The sequence below is a fragment of the Ursus arctos genome, unplaced genomic scaffold (assembly GCF_023065955.2).
Source record: "Ursus arctos isolate Adak ecotype North America unplaced genomic scaffold, UrsArc2.0 scaffold_37, whole genome shotgun sequence".
NCBI lineage: Eukaryota > Metazoa > Chordata > Mammalia > Carnivora > Ursidae > Ursus > Ursus arctos.
The window spans coordinates 23826307-23846333 of record NW_026623053.1 but is presented as its reverse complement, the minus strand read 5'-3'; the positions used below and the strand labels follow the sequence as shown (position 1 = coordinate 23846333).

Sequence of the window (20027 nt, the reverse complement as noted above, 5' to 3'; positions counted from 1 at the left end):
GACTTGTAGAGAAAGAAAAAAAGCATTATTTTATTAGAATATTTTCCAGATAGTTGAAATTTAAGGCATATTGGTTGATATACTTACCTTCTTTACGCTGGTAGCTGTTGATATTCCAATTACTAAATTTCGTTTTTCAACCAAACTTATTTTTAAAAGGCATATAACTTAATGAGAAATAGGAATGTTTTTCTTATGGATGAATACTGAGCAAAACAAAGCAAAACTCAAGTCTATTTTACTGTTATTTTTCTTTTGACTCTTTGGGTATTGAGGCCTTTCCTTGGGTTTTAATTCTGTAATCTCCAAAATTCTACATGAAAAATTTCTGTGTAACAAAGGATATCTGAATTATTATTTTTGTTCCTTTTATGTATTTGAATATCAAAATGCAAGCTTATAGTTTTAATCCCCAGTTTTGTCTTATAAGCAGTTATTATACAAGTGTCATTTTCAGATGTGTGCTAGGCTTAGTCTGTCAGAAGTGGCTTAGGGATTATCAAAATGTAATTATCCCTAACTTTTTAATTTAAAGCAACAACTAATAAAACCAAATGAACTCAGATTGCTAGCAAGCTTTTGCCTATGCAAATTGTGCATTCAAAAGCTACAGACCGGCAATCTAGTGATATTTTGTGGCAAATTCCCTCCTCTCATATGTGTATGGATATTATAACTCCTGAGGAGAAGCGAGTCATTGTGAGTACAGATGAGTTTTAGGTATGCTGATATCCATGCCGAGTGAGACTGCTATCTGGTAGATGGGTATGTGCCAGGCATGTGGGTCCCTGATGTGTGAGCTGAGTAGTTGGTGGGCTGTAAAGGGAAGAGGAAGCTTTGAGCAAAGCTGGAATTTGAGAAAAATAGGAATGTTAAGGTCTACAGAACTTAGTTTGTAGTAAGTGTAAAAGTAAAGAAAATACTTCGGAGGCACAGGGCTCCTTCAGCCTGTGTTTTGAGTCCCTTTTGTCTGTGCCCACGTAGGCTCTTTAATCAGGGACGGGGAAAGTGGTCTGCTCAACTGGGTATGACACACATGCCTCGGAAGGCAGGTAGTCCTGGCTCTGCCACTTCTTAGCTGTGAGACCTGACAGGTTATTTAACAGCCATACTACTCAATTTCCTCATCTGTCATGTTGGCATAATAATACTAATATCATAAAGTTGTTATAAAAGTTAAATGCAACAATGTATACAAAAAATTTAGAGAAATGCTATACAGAACAGGATCCATAAATGCTAGCTAGCCATTTTTTAAAAAAAATTGTGGCTATTGTTATTAAAGTGGATGAAGAACCACAAGGAAATTTTCAGTTATCCTCAAGGAAGTAGGCTAGGAAACAGAATGATTTAAATAAGGAAACATTATAGCTTGGCAGACAGAGGGTTGATCACATTGCAGGCTGATCTGAATATGATAATAATTGCTACCAAATCTGGGTAGGTAGGATTTGTTAGCCTAGTGATGAGATGAGCCAAGAAAGAACTGGTACTTGCATGGATGGGAAAGAAGCAAGGCTAGATTGGGGCACAAAATAGAGAATGAGCATGGAGGAGAAGGACTTGGTAAAGAGGAAAGACTTGACCAGGAGTCAAGAAATTAACAAGAGAGGAACCTTGAATTGAATATACTTGGTTAATGAGTTTAATTGATTCTTTTTGCTTAATCAACAACGTAAATGTAATAAAATGGTCCTCAGAAATCTTTTTACTTTAGCATTAAGTAAAATATTTTTTTAAAAAAGATTTTGTTTGTGTATTTATTTATTTTAGAGAGAGCGAGCATGTGCATGTGAGGTGGGGGGGGGCAAAAGGGGAGAGAGAGGGAGAGAGAATCTCCAGCAGACTCCATATCCAATGCAGAGCCAGACAAGTGGCTTGATTTCATGACCTTGAGATCATGACCTGAGCCAAAACCAAGAGTGGGATGCTTAACTGACTGAGCCACCCAGGTGCCCCTAAGTAAAATCATTTTTATTAGACATATTGTCAGCTTTCTAAAAAGAAAGTAACATAGGAAAACATACGTTAAGGATGTAATCTGCAGTTAGTTTTATGATTTCCCTTCCCTAGAGTCAAGGCCCAGCGAGTTGGGAAGTCAGTGGTCAGCTCCAGCTAAAACAGAGCAGGCAGGGTGCTTCCAAGTGAACTCACCCTTAGAGCAGGGGTACCTTCTCTAGTGGTAGGTCCAAATGTGCTCACAGTCATGAGAAAGACAATGCAAATCTCTGCTCCAGCAAGCTGAAAGTTAAAATCAAGCAAAGAGACAGAATTAGTTTCCTATCTTCAGATTGTTTTGGGATATATAATTTCACATTACTAGTTTTTTCTCATTTCTAAATCAAGAAGGGCACACTGGATATCCTAAGAATCCCCTTAGAAGTTGTGTGTGTGTGTTTCTATGTGTGTGCACATGTGTGTGAGTGTGTGTATAAAGGAGATGCGGGAGTGGGAGAAACGTGTTTATTGAGAGCCTATCATGGCCAAGCTCTAATGCCAATACTCAGTGAATGATGAGCGTTATCTCATTTTAATTCTCCCAGCATACCAAATGAGATAGTATTTTTTCATACTACAGAAAAGGAAATTGGGGTTTAGAGAGCTTAACTCTCAAGGAAGTGTTAGGGCTGGATTAGATCAGAGTTTTGACTCTAATTTTCTGATTCTGTAATTGAATGATCTGGAAGCCAAGGGTTCCAGTTTTCAAGAAAGCCAGCAGTTTCTTTGACTTAAAATTTTTTTTTTATTTATTTGAGAGAAAGCAAGAGAGTGAGAGAGCGTGTGCGCCTGTGCGTGCACAAGTTGGGGGGAGGGAAGGACGAGGGAGAGGGAGAAGCAGGCTCCCCACTGAGCAGTCGAATCCATCCAGGGATCATGACCTGAGGTGAAGGCAGATGCTTAACCAACTGAGCCACCCAGGTGCCCCAGTTTCTCTGACTTTTGAATATTAGGATTGGGTGAAAGAAAAATCCATAAGCAAAAGTAATAGTAATAGGCTTAATTTAAATCCTTATTTTTTTCCCCAAGATGTTCAAAGAGCATTACATACACCAGTGAACAAATCCTTAGAGCATCAGTGGGTGCTGGTGAATCCACTTCTCTAGCAGTTGGCATATTTGCTGTTCCATTAACAATCCCATGCTTTTCTCTTTCATGCTCTTTGCTCAAGCTATCCTTCCCTTCTATGCGTCCTCTTTCTCAAATCCAATTCCTCTCTTTTCAGTAAACCTCAAATCCCATTCACATTTGAACCATTTACAAATAACCTTGGTTTAGGAGTTTTTCTTCTAAACTCATAGGGAATTTCCTTCTACCCAAGTTGGTAGTGTTAGATATATTTCCACAGATATGTGCTTACATTTCCTATTACCAGGTAACTACCATGGCTACTTCTCACTAGCAGTGCCTTACTTTATGAATAATTACAGATCTGTAGAATAACAGATACGTGTTTTTGTAGACATAATTCACTTGAACAACACATTGCACCAAGAACTTAGGTTCAACAGCATGAAATCATGGCTAAAACTCCAGTGTCTGGAACCCACACTCCCAGGTCCATATCCTGGCACTACTACTTACCAGTTGTGTGATGCTGGGCAGGTTACGTAGGTCCATGTTGCTTAGTTTTCTTGTCTATAAGATGATAATGGCACTTACTTCCTAGGGTTGGCTGGAGGATCAAATGAATAAATAGTTTAGAGTATTCAGAATAGAAGCTGTCTTTACAAATACTATACAAGAGTAGGCTGTGATTAATTTTTAAGACAAAGATCTACAAAACAATTGTCATTACTTATTTATTTAGAATCCTGTAACTTGAAGGGATTAAATTAAATGGTTTTAATAATAATTAAAGGTCTAAAATTTAATTGGATGTGTATTAATTGATATGAGTATTGGGGGAGAGATGAGTCAAAGTAACGCAAAAGTTTTTTGAAAATAAGCATGAACGTGCTAAAATCGATTCTCTCATCTTCTAGAGTGGTAAACTCACAAACGCTAGAAGTACCTGAAGAAGATGGCAGGATGCCTCTTTTGGCTTCCTTAGCCGTGAAGAGGTGATGATGGCCACCTCAGGCCACATTCAAGCTTCTGCACAGGGTAAGAGAACTCTTCACAGATCCTTTGATATCAACTTTTCCAAAGGTAGCTGAATTCTCCAGCTGGGTAGTTTGAATGCAATCAAAATCTCTGTGGGAGAATGAGAGGATAAATGACTCACCCTAAGCACATAGGCAGTCCAGATACATTCATTTTAGAGCAATGAGTTTAAAATTTTAATGCAGCAGATTTTAGTATTCATGTATCTATATTTCAGCGGGGCAATTGGAATGATATAAAGTCTATCAAAATAAAATTTCCATTTTGATACACATTACAAACCTCAATCTACTATTTCTGACCCCTAAGAATGTAACCCTTTTAAGGGATACTCTTTCAGACATACTCCTAAATTGAGATAGGCGCTTAATTTTCTCCACACAAGCAATACTCTTTCAGAAAATTACTTGTATTACAGGATAAAAATCTTCTAAAGGCTGAAACTAGTACTTAATATGTGCAGCACATTTTCAAAAACCTGAGATTTAAAAAGTATAAGAAATATTTGAGTGCCATCACTTTTTAAACATTGGTAACAAAATGAAAATATAGTTCTTTATGACCAGGTATTTAAACATAAATTTTCTCATGATATATCAAGAATTCTACTCTTCTTTTTATTTTATAAAGTGTTCCAAATAACAAACCCTCCAAATATCATTGGAAACTAGAAGGGTCAAATGTAAGGTTTTTTTTGTTTTTGTTTCTGTTTTTTAATGTTATGGATAAATGTTAAGCAAATGGATGTGGAGCCTGAGATGTGACACAATCACGTTACTCTAAAATTTATGCTCACTCTGCTCTAAGCCCCACTGGCCTCTAACAGTACTCTGAAGTAAGCACTCCAGCCTCCCAACTTCTGCTTTTGTTCATTCCTCCCTCCCCCACTAGCCTAGAATGTTCTTTCCCTAGATATCTCCGGAAGTTGTTTCCTCATGCCCTTTAATATCTTCACTAAATGTCATCTTCTCATGGAGGCTTCTTCACAGTCCCATCTAAAATCGTACCTACTCCAGGGTCTCTTGATTTTGGCGCAGGTCATGATCTCAGGGTTGTGAGAGATTGAGCCCCCCGTGAAGCCCCTTGCAGGGCTCTGTACTCAGCAGGGAATGTACTTGAGATTCTCTGTCTCCCTCTCCCTTTGCCCCTTCCCCTGTTCATGCTTTCTCTCTCTCAATAAATAAATGAAATCTTAAAAAAACAAAAAAAAATCATACCTACTCCTGATGTCTCACACCCCTTCCCTCCTTTTTGTCTCCTCAGCACGTACCACTGTCTAACTTATTTATCTGTCTTCTTCCCCTTCAGACTATAAGGTCCTTGCTGACAGAAGCTTTACCTGTCTTCTTTATAGCCATATCTCCAGGGCCTAGAATAGTGTCTGGCATGTAGTAGGCATTTAAAACATATTCAGTGAATGAGAAAATGAATCCAAAATCTTTGATATATGACTTGGTATTTATGAGTATGTCTGATGTACTGGGAATTTCAAACAAAATAATGAGGCCACAATGTAAAGAACAGATACATAGAACAAATCATTGTTTTTGTAACATTCTATGCATTTCAAAGGCTCTGCTGTTCATAGTCTTTTCCTTCCTTACCTTTTTTTTTTTTTTTTTTTAAACATAGCCATTATTTTCAGAAACAGCTCTGTCGGACTCTGCCTAATTCTTTTTCAGTGCTCTATTGTGGAGGAATCTGTCTTTGAGGATGCTGACCTGCCTTTCATTGTCTTGTCTCTTTATTACATATTGTGCTCTTTTTGGGACCCACCCTCTCAAAAGGCTTTCATATATAAACAAAATCGGATTTGTCTAATGACTTTTACTGAGGTGCTAAAATTTAAAATTTAACAAAATCCCTACGTGAAAAGTAATGTTCTTTTGTGCAGATAGGTTTGCAGGGTGATTCTAGTAACTGACACTACTGAGTTACTACAGGTTTCTCAGTTAGAGATTCAGTTCAGCTGCATGAAACAGAAAACTCAAGTAACAGTGACTTAAATGAGATAAAGGCTTGTTTTTTCTTATGTAGAGAGAACTCTGGTTGCTTGAGTTGGTTTGGTGACTCTGGGTGTCAGGGCTGAGATGTCTGCAATTCTTTTGGCCTTTTTCTCAAGACCTAAGGGAGGAGGAGGAAGAGCAAAGGACAAAAATAACTGTGTCTTCTGAGTTAGATTCTCTTTTTCTGGAGCTTCTCCAGAAGCCCAACAACAGCTTCCACTTCCATGGCCTTGTTCACTTCTATGTCCCATGGCCACCCTCTTTGCCAGGGAGATTGGGAAATGTAGATGCTTTTTCTCTTGAGCACATGGATGCTGCCAACAAAATTGTAATTCCACGTACTAGGAAGAAGAGGAGAATGGATATTGAGTAGGCAACCAGCAATCTTTGACAATGTAAAATACACCTGAAAGTTAGGTAAAATTTCTGTTACCTTTTTCACAGAAAAGAAATTGACCAGGTCACATCATTTAGAGGAACAGTGTTGGGAAAATTACCTGTGGAAGATTGCATTTCAATTTTTGGGAACGCATGTAAATAAAATATTCTTTACAATATACTGTAGTTGATAAATATAAAGTCAGGAATATATGTTAAGTTCTACAGCAAAGAACAATGAGTAGAACAGCCACATGGTTCTGTCTATCGAAAGACATTGCTTAGACTGAGTAATGCATAGCATTGTAGAATCGCATATTGTACACCTGAAACTAATATAACACTGTGCGTTAACTATACTGGATTTAAAAGAAAAAGTAAAAAAAAGAAAAAAAGGCATTGCTTAGAGATAGTTCTAAATAGCCGTACAAATTTAAATTGTAGTTCACAATGATTCAGGATGGTTCAGTGTGGGTCATGAAGATTGTCGTGATTATATGCTAATTATTTAGGTAATATAATAACTTAAGGTACATGATTTAATAATTAAAATTTAATATTTTATGCGATAGGTTACATAATAATTAAGACATTTATATTTTGCAAACATAAACAGTTTAGAATATTTGTAGCTTATCTGTGATAACTAAAATGGCAGAATATTGCAAATAATGAACTTATGTATTAATGTTTGTTATTCATTTAGAATTACTTTAATGCAGAGTAATTTAAAATTTATTTTAGAATTTAATTTTTAACTAAAAATCATAGTAACCCAGAAAATACATTGAGAAGTTATTGGCAGTGATGATTTAATATTTCTAAGGAAAAATTATAAGATTTAATTTAAATTTCTTTTATTCTAGTAACTACTTAAGAAATGACTGTAGGTGGCTTATCATACATGCTATAAAAATAGTAAATGAAATGAAAGAAATCAAATCACCAAAGAAGTAATACACTTTAATTTTTAAAGTGTGGTCTATAAGTATACAATAATGTATTTTAATCCTAGGGGAAATGCTTTTTGGACCCTGTTTTTCCTTAATTTTAAATGAATGGGAACCTTACTGACTTTGAGTTAACAAGACACAATTGAAAAATAGTTGTCTTGGGGCACCTGGGTGGCTTAGTCAGCTAAGCATCTGCCTTCAGCTCAGGTCATGATCCTGGGGTCCTGGGACTTTGGGTTTCACTGGTAGGCAGTAAACGGCTAGCAGAGTTTTTAAGCAGCACAGTGATATGACCTGATTTAGGGTTTGTTGTCATTGTTGTTTGTTTGTTTTATTTTTATTTTTTTAAAGATTTTATTTATTTGTTTGACAGAGAGAGAGACAGCCAGCGAGAGAGGGAACACAAGCAGGGGGAGTGGGAGAGGAAGAAGCAGGCTCCCAGCGGAGGAGCCCGATGCGGGGCTTGATCCCACAACGCCAGGATCACGCCCTGAGCTGAAGGCAGATGCTTAATGACTGAGCCACCCAGGCGCCCTGTTTGTTTTAGACAGGGAGAGAGAGAGAAAAAGAAAGAGAAAGAAAGAAAGAGGGGGGAGGGGCAGAGAGAGAGAGAGAGAGAGAGAGAGAAACTCTCAAGCAGGTTCCACACCCAGCACGGAGCCTGACTCAGGGCTTAGTTGCACAACCCTGAGATCATGACCTGAACCAAAACCAAGAGTCAGACGCTTATCTAACTGAACTACCCAGGAGCCCCATGACAAGATTTAGTTTTAATAGATATAAGGTTAATGACAATTAAGAGGACCGATTGTGGCAGATAATGATTATTGGTAAGGAGGCCACCGGGAGGCTGTTGTTGCAGCCCAGGTGACATGATGAGGACAGGAATGGAGCCGCCATGAGGACCTAATTGAGAAGGTGGCTTTGGGAAATGTTTCTCTTAGGGTTAGGTATATACTTATGGGAGTATATGTGTTTGGGTATGGGAGTCATGGCTGCCTAGAGTTGACTATAACTCTGATGTTTCTAGCTTGGAAAATTACATAGCTATCATTTAGGGATATTAAGAATTCAGGAAGCAGAGCAGTTATTTTGAAGTAAGTTAATGAGTTCAGTTTGGACGTTACTTTTTAGGAGCATCTATCTAGTAGACAGCTAGAGATATGAATCTAGAAAAAAGAATTTGAGAGAGATTCTAGAGTCATCCCCACATAAATAATAGTTGATAAAAGACCTGGGAGGGAGGTATATTATCTCCATATTGCATATCAACTGAAACAGAGTGGTTAAGTAGCTTTCTTAAAGTCAGCAGAGATGGTAAAAGGTTATAGGAAAAAGCCAACATCTAATCCAGCTCTTCTGATGCCAGGGTATTATTTAATTTCTTTGAGCCTCAGTTTCTTCATATGTTAGGTGAGGATAATGACAACTTCCTTATATTATTTTATTAATTATTATTAATTAAGATAATACATACAAAGTACCATGTAATGACACAGTGCCACAATCCGTCCCTAAAAGTGTGTTAACTTCCTTCCTTCTTTCGTTTATAAATGCTGACATGTGGTGACAAAGACTCTCTGTTTGGTGGAACTGTGGAGTGGCTCCTTTGAGCCCTCTTTCTGACTAGTCCTTGTGTTGGAAGCTTCTAACACCTGCCAAGTCCAGTTTTAGCAAGTATCCTGCTAGGTCAGTTTAGAGAGAACGCTCCCACCCTTGATATCTGATCACCTTTGATATCTTCATCCTTCGTCTTCAGCATTTCATTACCCTGATCTGCCTTCAACAAGAATTCTGTTAAATTGGTTTATCAATAATCCCCCTACCTTTGAAGCCTTCTTTCAGTAATTTTCTATCCATTGACAATCCTCTCCACCCCAACTCTTCTCCTTAGCTACAAATTCTCAGCTGTCTTTGCTGTATTCACTGTTGAGCCGGATCTGTCTTCACTATTGTGATAGTCTTGACACCTATCACAATAGTTCTGAATAAAGCCTTCCTTACCATTTAACAAATGTCAGAATATTTTTTTTCTAATAGGATCTTAATATGACTATACCTAATAATATTCCTAGAGGTTCAGTAATTAGACTCTGGGCTATCAATTGTTTTTTAGTTTTAAAAACTCTTATCAGGGGCGCTTGGGTGAAGTAGTCGTTAAGCGTCTGCCTTAGGCTCAGGGCGTGATCCCAGACTTCTGGGATCGAGCCCCACATCAGGCTCCTCCTCTAGGAGCCTGCTTCTTCTTCTCCCACTCCCCCTGCTTGTGTTCCCTCTATCGCTGGCTGTCTCTCTCTGTCAAATAAATAAATAAATAAATAAATAAATAAATAAATAAAATTAAAAAAATAAAAACTCATTTCTTTTATGAACACATAAAATGCATGGAAAAGATTAGAAAATGCATATAAATAGCTACAAACTTCTTTTTTCGTATGTACGTATATACGTATATTTTAACAAAAATTGAATCATGCTATATACAAACTATTTGCTAACTTGCTCTTTTCTGTGCATCTTGCATTTTGCATATACAGGCAGTTCTGGCAAAATGCAATATATGTGTTCCTGAAAAACCCTGTATTTGGCAAAACTGTGCACTAAAAATGACAGGACTTAACTGGAAAATAAGGTTAGAGAAGGGTATTAAAAATCCCAGCAATTTGTAACCAGAGCACTAGCAAAAACAATCATTGGTACCTGGGGAGATAAGTTGGGCTGTCAACAGACAATTCAGCATGACTACAGACTGGCATGTCAGATATAAAAAAATTGCAAGAACAATAGAGTGGCAGTGCCATCAACCCTTTAATTAGATCTGGAAGGAGTACGCAGAGCAGGAGTATGCACAATACAGGTGGAAGCAGAGCTCTGAGCCAGTGCGACTACCCTCAAGGTAGGCATGGGTGCCATGAAACTGGCTGTGAGCTGAGAACTGTGCCTGTCTGGACATATGCCCTGCTGAGTAGGAAGGTGCTGGGGACCAAATTTTGTCCTCCCAAAATTCATATGTTAAAGCCCTAACCCCCTATGTGATGGTATGTGGAGATGGGGCCTTTGGAAGATAATTAGGTTTAAATGAAGTCACTAGGCTGCAGCCCTCATGATAGAATTAGTGTCTTTATAAGAAGAGACACCAGAGAGCTGGCTTTCTCTCCCTTCACCATGTGAGGACACAGTGATAAGTCAGCCATCTACAAGCTTGAAGTGAGTCCTCACCAAAAACTGACCATGCTGACACCTTGATGTTGGGCTTCTAGCCTCCAGAGCTGTGAGAAAATAAATTTCTGGTGTTGAAGTCACTCAGTCTATAGTATTTTGTTATGGCAACCTGAGCTGACTTAAGACAGAAGGTCTGTGAGCAAACCCTCTTTTAACATTTATCTCTTTTTCAACTTTTTATTATGGAAAATTTTAAGCACACCTATAAGTAAAGAAAATAATATACCTAAAAACTAGCTTCAACAGATATCATTATTTTTCTGATCCTGTTACTTCTGTCTCCCCGACCCTACCCTTCACCACCCCTTCCCCCTCACTGAAGTATTTTGGAGCAAATCCTGACATCGTATCATTTTACTTATTAATAACTTCATATGTATCTCTGCTGGATGAAGACAAAAACCCCGTAAGTATAATGCCATTATCACACCTAACAAAATTGACCAAAATTTCTTAATATGTAATATCAAATCCATGGTCAAATTTTTCCAGTTAAAAATATCATTTTATATTTGCTTTCTTCCAATCAAAATTCAAGGAAAAGCCACAAATTTGATTTGGTTGTTATATTTTTAATTAGTTTTTGAATAACATCTATAGTTTATTTTTGAAAATAATAGTAAATATGTATGGATATTGGTATTTCCCCTTTATTACACATATGACTTAACTCTTCTGTTCCTTGCTATATTTCACTTAATAGCTAAACTCTGGAGACCACGCTATAATAGTATACCTTCTTTTTATAGCTGCATAGTACTCCATCGGTGGGTGTACCATGGTTTATTTAATCAGTCTTATGTTGATGGGATTTGGGTTGTTTGAGGTCTTTTCTTACTATAAATTTTATAAATCATGCCATAATAAATATGTTTTTTTGCATATTTCATATTACTAGGCACTTGTTTTAAATTTTCTTAAAATATAGACCAAGGAGCTCTTGCTGTCAGTGCAGCTTCTGAGTGCATGGCTTTCCTTTCCTGTTGATGGTTAGAAGTCTACTCCTCCTATTCTGGCTCTACTTACCTAGAAAAACTTGAATATAAGCTAACGTGGCTCCACATTTATACTGACTTAATTCTACTTTTTATCAATCATATACATACAAAATATGTGTACAGAATCCCGTGTTACAGGGCAGACTACATATACACACCCCCACACCTCTAACCTCCTCCATACCACACATCTACATTATCATTCTTAATGGCTACTGTATTAGTTATCTATATTTGCATTGCTTTGCATTGCATTACCCCAAAACTTGGTGGCTTAAAGCAACAAACATTTATGTAGGTAAGGCCTGCAGAAATCTCAAGACTCTTAAATGCTAGTACACTGTGGTGAGCATGGCTTAATATACAGAGTTGTCCAATCACTGTGTTGTGTACCTGAAACTGACGTAACATTGTGTGTCAACTATACTTAAAAAAAAAAAAAAAAGCAACCCTTTCCTCATGTACAGACTGCAGACATGTAACTCCCCTACCAACTCCTTGGGAATTTTCATGAGTAACGCTTTCTCCCTCCTGTTGCAGGTATTTGAAATCAAAGAGAGATTAGTCGTTTAGTCTTTAATTTATTCTTAATGTTAGAATTGATATTCTGTATGTAAGATACTCTTGCAATTCAATAAAACAGAGATAAGGTTCTCAATAGAAAAACAGGCAAAGAGAGTGAACAAATAAAAGTAGTGATAAACTAAGATATTAAAATATTAAAAAAGGAAACTATAAATTACAATTAGATATGATTTTTAATTAATTCAACTGACAAAGATTTTAAAATAGCATAGTACCTAATGGTGGCAAGGGTGTATATAACCGGGTACTCCCAAACATTCCTGGAAGGAGTTTGCATTTGTATCCTATGACCTTCATTTCAATTCACCTACGTTTTCTGTGTCTTTTTCCACATCCCCCACAACCCCCACATCTTGTTGTTAAAATTGGACTGTAGAATTTTTTCAGCGTTAGCTGTCACTGTGGGATCACTGTCACTATATACAAGACATTAGGAAATATCTGTCAGAGAAGTGTGAACAGTATATCAACAAAGGCTACATCATGGCCTCTTTATGGGTGCGGATCCTGACAAAAAGATTCTCAAGTTGCCAGACAGGTTAAAGGCAGTCAAAACAACAGTGACAGTCATAACAGAAACAGACTTCATTGCTTGCCACGAGGATATGGGTGCTATGGAGCAGAACCACCGATATGCACCTGGGAACACATGAAGCTTACTGCATAGCTTACAACAAACTATCTCCATTATGTGGGAAAAAATGTTTTTGTAAAACTTCACTTATAGAATCTTAAGTTTCTCCAAGTCATTTTTTTTTTTTTTTTGGAGGGAGGACACATTGTTATGAGCTAACAAAGTCTCAATTGGGTCTTTTGTCCTCATCTTAGTAGTCAATACAATGAAATGGGTTGAAACGAATTGATTTCCAGAATCACTTAAAGGAAATGCCACATTGTGAAATGACCATTTCATTTAAAGGGTGTGTTTTTTGTTATTCTACCTTGCAAACAGGGGTAAGTATATCTTTATTCCCCAAGTATGAAATAGAACTGGGGCCAGAAGCCTTTTTCCTTATGTCTTTGGGTTCAGGATATAATCCTTGACACATAATACAGTAATGAAGTCATTTGACATTTCTGTATCTCTGAGATTCTTTATAAGATTAGTTTGGTGATCAAAAAGGGAGAGATTAATGGACAAAAGCACTATGAATTTATAGGTCATGGTTCTCTTCCAAATTGAAGATATCTACTCATTGTCCTTTTTCCTCAGTCAAAACAAGAGAGGAAAGTATGTTGATTTTTATTGTGTATTGACTGTAAGAAACAGGGATCATATGACTGAATGTGTGCTGCAAAAAAGCTGAATAGATATTTTTATTCTGTTCTCAGAAGCTTGGTATCTGACAACACAATTTAATCTCAACACAGGAAAATTATACCTCTTCTGTTTCTCTAAGTTTCTTTTAAAATGGAAGTGAAAGTTCTACTTCCTTTCATACCTCACAGGGATCAGACCAAAAGGCAAACACAACATGTTTTGATTTTCATATCGTTTAAGTATATGATAGCCAATTACTCAATGTGTATTTTACTTATTGTGGGGGAGGGGCAGAGGGAGAGAATCTTCAGGCAGACTCCCTGCTGAGGGTGCAGTCCCACTCCTGGTGGATCTCACAACCCTGAGATCATGACCTGAGCTGAAATCAAGAGTCAAATGCTTAACTGACTGCAACACCCAGGTGCCCCTAGGAATCCTTTCCAAAACAATTTTACCTCATATGTTTCCTTCTCATTTACATGTAGACCCTTCTACATGATTAAAGCTGCAATTGTGTTCAGTGTGTCCAATTTTGCATTTTGGGGTACCTGGGTCGCACAGTCACTTAAGCATCCGACTCTTGGTTTTGGCTCAGGTCATGATCTCAGGGTCATGGGATTGAGCCCCGGGTCTGGCTTTGTGCTCAGTGGAGAGTCTGCTTGAGATTCTCTCTCTCTCTCCCTCTGCTCCCCCCAATAAGTACATAAATAAATCTTTAAAAAAATTAATTTGCATTAAGACTGTAGAGGGTCAATGCATTTGGAAATCCAAGTTTGTACTTAACCTAAATGGTCTAAGGGTGGGCTATAAGCTTCCAAGTGAGCCAAATGATTTAAATGATGGTGACCTACTTAATATTCCACTGATTTGAGTAAGGTTATATCTCCTGAGGAGCATTAGGTGTGGGAAGCCATCTCTCTGTATGTATTGAGATTATCAGTATTTGAAATCAAGTGGCAAAGGGCCACACCAAGATAGAGTGATATTTTGAGAAATGGAACATTGATCAATTACAGGTCTTCTGATGGGGTGAAGGTTAGAACTTTTACTGTAGGATCTGGCAGAGGTAATGTGATGGCTTCTGGTCAAAAAACTCAAGGAAAACAATTGTAAGGAAGAAAATTTGATCATTGTGACTTGAATAGAGATTTTATATAGAACAAGGAAGGCAATTAAAAAATACCTTTTATGTGCTCTAATTTTTAAAATGATGTACATTTTTCTTCTGTATGATCTTAACTTATATTGTGTGGCTGGGACACAGAAGAGCATGATTTTAAGTCCTGACTCTGCCATTAACTCACAGTGTGCCTTTGGGTGGGATTCTGACTTCTTCTAAACTTCCTCATTGATGAAATTAGGGAGTTGTGCTAAATGATCTCTAGAGTAGCATTTGGCTTGGAATGCCTATGATCATATTTTGTATAAATGATACGTCATCTGATTTCTGATCACTTGAAAATAGTACCCAGTTGAATTTAAAACATAAAATAAACGTGAACATTTAAAATTTTTCTGTGCTATTGCTATCAGTTTAATTGTGAGGCCTATTTCTTATTTATGCCTTAGTCTTTGAGAAAGCTAAGGCTGGCTGTTAAATAGTTCTTCTAATTAGTATGAACGGTTGTAGCATTTAAAATCCTTGTCCTGCCTTTGATAATATCAAAATTAGAGTGAAGAATAGGCCTTGCTCGAACATATTAGCATGCAAACTATGTAGCCTGAAAAGATGTGTTTAGGCTCTGAGAATAAAGCAGAAGCTAGCACATTCTGACAGCTGTGAGAAACACAAAAAATATTAATGGTGGCAGTTAGAGAGTCAGACAGAGAATAGCAATGCACAGGTGCGTTTTCCCTAGTGCATATATTTCTTTTTTAGTATTCATGATAAGTTTCCAATACCTTCATCTTTACACAGAAATTAGAAAACAGTTCAGACTTATTAGTTTGACTGAGGAATAGCCTAGGACAGCTAGAAGAACAATGCCTACAGGGGCAAGTATATTTGCAATAAAATAGTCTTCTATGATAATGCTTTAAATATCACCATAATGCCATTTTTTTTTTCTAATAAAGTCATCTTCATAACAGTTTTATGGTTCTCTTAATCCTATTCTTAGCATCTTATCTGAGTGGAGTGACAAATTACATTAATTGCAAGCTGTTCTACTTGCCGTATCGGCCACTATCTTGCAATACAAGTTTTCATTATTCGTCTCTCAACATTTTGACTTTGAAGGTTAAAGTGCCACTTATCGTTTGGGATAATTATGTGGGAAAAACCTTTTAAGTCAATATAGAAACTCATCACTTCAGATTAGCAAAAAATATAGCGTGAATTCTCACTTGAATGTGTCTGAGCATATGATCACATTGAATCCCTCTGCACACTCCACGAAACCCCCCAAACAGACCAGAAATAGATATCCTGAAGACTCTGTTCTCAGAGTTATCGGGAGATATGATGCAATGTGCACAAGGCAGGTTCCTAGTGATATTGTATATCTCTCAAGTTCACTGTCAGTGAACAGTGTGAGTCATTTGGGTCTTGAATATCTATATAGATCTATTCCTTACCCTCAAACTTCCTGTCAACTACTTGAAGAATAATGATGGAAACAGTGTTATGCTGCCACAGACGCATAAATAGTAGAATTCAACCAATCCATTGAAAGAAATTTTCTTTTCTGTACAAAATTCAGAACAAAATATATATGTCAGGGGCACCTGGATGGCTCAGTCGGTTAAGTGTCTGACTCTTGATTTTGGCTCCAGTCATGATCTCGGGGTCGTGAGAACGAGCCCCATGTTGGGCTATGTGCTGGGCAAGGAGCCTGCTTAGGATTCTCTCTCTCCCTTTCTCTGCCCCTCTCCTCCTGCTCATGTGCTCTTGCTCTCTCTCTCTCTCTTTCTCTCTCTCAAAAATCTTTCATGTTAGTTTCTCTAAATGTATGCTTCAGGGAAAACTGTCAGTTCTCAAATCACCTTTTATACTTGCAATCATATGTCTTAGAATATGTACCTCTAAAAGTGCCTCTTTAGAATTTGTATTAAAATAAAATGAGTCAGACACAGCTCTAATTTTTAATTCTGTCCCTTTATAACCATTACATGCTATTCAGAAGATCCCAGCATGGGCCTGGTGGTGTTCTAACAGTGAGATGGCCAGCATTGGTTGCTGTTACAATGGCACCATATGACACCTTTGGAGTCTATCATCTTGAGATCAGGGTATTCCATAACACTGGGGAAAAGAACCTACCTTCCTTAAAGACACATTTTTTCCTTGCTTCCTCTTTGAGACTATTGTCCACCCTCCCATTCCCACTTTACATTTCTCTTTCTATAGCCATTATGTTCCTGAGGTTCTTTGAAATTTTCTTGCTTGTTTATAGTGTAGCGATAGAGGATGGTACAATTTCATCAAATTCCTAACTGCCAGGTGTGATGTGTCAGGCGAGACTTGAGATTGGTTATAAGATCAGTAATGAGCACAAACACACACAAACACACACACACAAACACACAATTTTAAAAATAACAAAAATGGTTTTGATCTGTTTAAATTGATTTTGAGTATCAAGTTTCAAATGACATAATGTTGTGTGTTATATAGCAAACTGTATATTGGCAATCCATATTGCCAAGTTTTGAGCTCCATTCTTAGAAAAGCAGATATTAACTCATAGACTGAAGATTTTTCTTAGGTGTAGACATTTTGATTCAGTTATTTCTTTTTAAATCTATAGATCTTTTTGTTGTTTCCAACTTGAAAGGGTATCTACCATTATCATCTTCATGATATAGTCTTTTTTTTCTTTTTAATTCTGCTAGAGTGGAGTTCAGCAGGAGATTCATTATTTCTCTGATTTAGAACCACTATTGATGAGCTCATCCTCCTTCCCCAACCACCATAAACAGTATAACTTTCAGGAATTTCAGCACAGATTTGTAAAGAATATTTTTACTGCACGGATTTTACTTGGGTTTTGGATCAGTGTGTTGAATATTATGAAAGCCTATGTGATGTGGAAAGTGGATGACAGCTTTTCAGTATTTAAATTATTTTTTACAATTAGAACTTGTTCCCCAACCTCTCTGATCCCATGGTGGTACATTGTTAAGACAATGTAACAAATGGGTAGATTGTACTGAATAGCCTTTTCATTTAAGACCTATGGTGTTAATTCAAGTACCCATTATGGAGCTGCCATACCCAGAAAGGCCCCTCTGGCAGCACAGCAGGTGTTTGATTTCTTGGGTTTCTCAGGAGCCATGAGAATAAAATCTTAGTTTCTGCTTTGATTTTTACCACAGCTGGATGTCATATCCTCATTTGTCTTTAGTCTGGACAAATAAAATAGGTTTCATTCCATAGTTCCAAACTCTCTCCTATAACGTAATGACTCACTTTTCTGACAGGACATAGAATCTGTGGCTACTAGTCTAAGGACACTGCCCCTACTAGCATTCTCTTTCCTACCTGAAAGCCTGTAAATACTTCATTAAAAAAATCAGACCCGTGAGAGGAATGCTTTATGGATTCTTTGGGCACTTAACTTTGCTTGCTCATTCTAAATGCAAGCCAATTCCGTTTCTCTAGCTAGTTTTACAATATTTTGGAGATGTGATTAAAGGTAACAAAATTCAGGGCAGTTTTACAGACAGTTATTTGGTAAAAATATGTGTCTATAGGTGAGAGAAGGTTGGGTGGGGGAAACTAAAGGCTTAGGGATATAACACGTATCAATAATGGGGTGAATGCTGAGTACAATGTAAAAGGCAGTAACTTATTAGTGGGAACATAGTGTAAAAAATTCAGTCTGACCACAATGAGATATCATTATACACCTATTAGGACAGCTAAAATAAAAAATAGCGGCAATACCAAATGTTGGCGATAATGCAGAGAAACTAGATCTCTCATATATTGCAGGTGGGAATGTGAAATGGTACAGACATTCCAGAAAATATGACAGTGTATTATGAAGCTAAATGTGCAGTTACCTTATGAAATAACAACTGCACTCTTCGGCAGTTATCCCAGGGAAATGAAAACCTATGTTCACACAAAAGCATATGAACAAGTGTTCATAGCAGCTTTATTTTTAATAGCAAAAACTTGAAACAACCCAATCTTCTTCAGTGGTTGGGTAATTAAACTCTGGAACATTCATACAATGTAATACTACTCAGCAATGAAGGGAATAAACTATTGATACGTGCAACAATCTGAACAGATCTCATGAGCATTTTTCTTAGTGAAAAGATGTCAAAAGGTTACATACTATATGATTACATTTGTATAACCTTTGTGAAACAATAAAATTATAGAGGTGGAGAACAGATTAGTGGTTACCAGGGGGTGGGGATAGGGGTGGGAAGGGGTAGGTGAGTAGTGCCAATATAAATGAGTAGCGTGAAGGAGTTTGATTGTGGTGGTGGTTTCACAGATCTGTATGTGGGATAAAATTGCATAGCACTACACATAAACACACACAAATGCATGCATGTAAAAAGTTGTGAAAATGAATTGTGTAGTCCAGTTAGTAGTCTAGTTAACAATATTTTACCAATGTCTTTTGATACTATCCTACAGTTGTATGAGATGTCACTATTGGGGGAAACTAGGTTAAGGCGCAGGGACCCTAAGTACTAACAACTTCCTGAGAGTTTATAAATATTTCAAAATAAAAAGTGAAAAAATTTAGAACTCTGCTTGTTTTTGTTTTAACGATGTGCATCAAAGGTCCTTTTGCCTATGTGGTGTAAATACTATGTCTTTAGTCATTTACTGTGCATCTCATACTGTTTTGGAGAATTACATTCACTTGTAATTATATGAGACAAAGACACTTGCTTACAATGCCAAACTGAGATGCCAAACTTGTAAGTGGAAGAGGGGAGAAGGGTAGGAGGATGAGCAAAATAGGTAAAGGGGATTAAGAGGTACAGACTTCCAGTTGTAAAATAAATAAGCCATGGAGATGAAGAGTATAGCATAGAGAATATAGTTAATAATATTGTAATAATATTGTATGGTGGTAGATGGTAACTACACTTATTGCTGCGAGCCCTGCTTAGTGTATCGAATTGTTGAATCACTGTGTTGTGAAACTGAAACTAATCTAACACTGTATGTCAACTATACCTTAATAATAAAAATTCTGAAGAGTGTTGGACTGAAATATAGGCTAAGCGTCACGCCAAAGAGAAGGCAAGCAGCTCTCTTCACTGGGCTCTACAAGGCTGGATCTCACATCCATACCATGTTTGATCTGCAGACAAAGGAGTAGAAATGTGTACTCTCTTGTTCTAAGGGTAGACAATGGAATCTGCCTAATGGAATATTAGGCTAGGACATGGAATATTAATATCCTATATATAGAGCATTGATGGTCTGTGCATAAAAAACAGAACAAGAGCCTCATTGTCAATCCACACAGGAAGGTCAAGAAATATGCAATAAATGCTTTAAGATTAAAGCTGGCCAAGAGAAATAAGTGATCTTTAATGACCA

The 20027-nt window shown here is 37.2% G+C and overlaps 1 long non-coding RNA gene across 1 annotated transcript in view; it reads left to right on the top strand.

The window, feature by feature from the left end:
* LOC130542575 (uncharacterized) overlaps window positions 1-20027 on the top strand; it is a 104638-nt gene that overhangs the window by 58384 nt on the left and 26227 nt on the right. The window contains exon 2 of the long non-coding RNA XR_008957232.1: window positions 3984-4104. This is a non-coding gene — a long non-coding RNA (uncharacterized LOC130542575). The remainder of the gene's footprint in view (window positions 1-3983; window positions 4105-20027) is intronic.